The following is a 1276-nucleotide window of genomic DNA, read 5'->3' as shown; positions in this document are numbered from 1 at the left end:
TGTGTGTGTGTGTGTGTGTGTGTGTGTGTGTGTGTGTGTGTGTGTATATGTATGTGTGTATGCGCGCACCTGTGTCCGTGCTTGTGTGTGTATGTATGTACCTTTCACTTCTTTCTCCTCTCTTTCTCTCTAACTCTGCAATATCATTTATCTCTCTCTCTCTCTCTCCCTCTCTCTCTCTCTCCCTCTCTCTCCCTCTTTAGCGAGTCTGCATGCCTAACCACCGTACTCGTACACAAACACGAACCACTAAAGCAGCGAGGGAACCACTACGTGGTCACTAAAACCTGCGAAAGATAGCTGTCAAATCGCCCCTCTAATTACATACACACTGCAAACCTTAAAATCCTGGCTTAGAAATACCATAGGCCTACTCAGTGGAAGCTAACCTGGGGTTCAACAATAACACAATAACAATTACTAAAAAAACAAAAATCTCCCATACACCTCACACACACACACACTGAACTAAAGAGAATTGCCTCTAATCTCAACCTGCTAGAAATAGCAGCCAAATTTTACACAACCCGTTCTCTACATTGTTTAAAACGAGGAACTCTTTTAGAGTTCCATTTCATTAAGTTCCATGCCCTCCACCAAAACAAAAACAGATGGGATAGTCATGGCTGGAATGCCTTTGATGATAGGGTCTGCTCAATTAACACTGGCCTGGAGACGAATAATACATACATACATACATACATACGTACATACATACATACATGTATATACACACACATATTCTATTTTTTGGTTGTTTTTGGTATAATTTCCGTTTCTCTTTCTTTCATTGTGTTTTCTCCTTCACTAATTCTATCTCTTCCCAGCCCTCTCTGTTCCCACATCTCTTTCTTCTCCTCCATTAATAATTGCTGCTACAGCAACCACGCTATAACTGATAGAAACCCCAAGCAGCAAGGGAGCGTTTAAGTGGCTGCTCGTCTGTCCTCCTAGAAATAACAACCAAATCTTCAAATCACAATCCTAACCTTATCTATTTATTTATTTACTTATCTTGATTAGAACGAGACGGGGACAATGAAGAAAAAAAGAGAGGGCATTCTTTGATATCCCAAAACATCAGCAACTGCAACATCAACATGAATGAATAGTTATGGAAGGAATGTTTTTTTTTTCTCATTACAAGGGCTGTGCACTCAATCAGGGCTGACCCACGTCGAAATAGTACACTACCTCAGACATAAACGTGAGTATTCGTTGTGGATGAAATAGCAGCCAAACTGGACACGTTGCATAAAGAAGCATTATATATATA

At 40.4% G+C, this 1276-nt stretch overlaps 1 protein-coding gene and 1 long non-coding RNA gene across 4 annotated transcripts in view; one reads left to right on the top strand and one right to left on the bottom strand.

Annotated features, from left to right (window-relative positions):
- The window catches only part of LOC128247267 (uncharacterized), a 39945-nt gene that overhangs the window by 3555 nt on the left and 35114 nt on the right, over positions 1-1276 (top strand). For both annotated transcript variants that reach the window (XR_008263621.1, XR_008263622.1), the window contains exon 2: positions 1024-1207. This is a non-coding gene — a long non-coding RNA (uncharacterized LOC128247267). The remainder of the gene's footprint in view (positions 1-1023; positions 1208-1276) is intronic.
- The window catches only part of LOC106884261 (inactive histone-lysine N-methyltransferase 2E), a 514331-nt gene that overhangs the window by 486561 nt on the left and 26494 nt on the right, over positions 1-1276 (bottom strand). The gene's annotated exons all lie outside the window — the stretch shown is intronic.

Source organism: Octopus bimaculoides, chromosome 3, assembly GCF_001194135.2.
Source record: "Octopus bimaculoides isolate UCB-OBI-ISO-001 chromosome 3, ASM119413v2, whole genome shotgun sequence".
Classification (NCBI taxonomy): domain Eukaryota; kingdom Metazoa; phylum Mollusca; class Cephalopoda; order Octopoda; family Octopodidae; genus Octopus; species Octopus bimaculoides.
The sequence above is the reverse complement of the archived record's forward strand: the minus strand, read 5'-3'. Positions and strand labels throughout refer to the sequence as shown.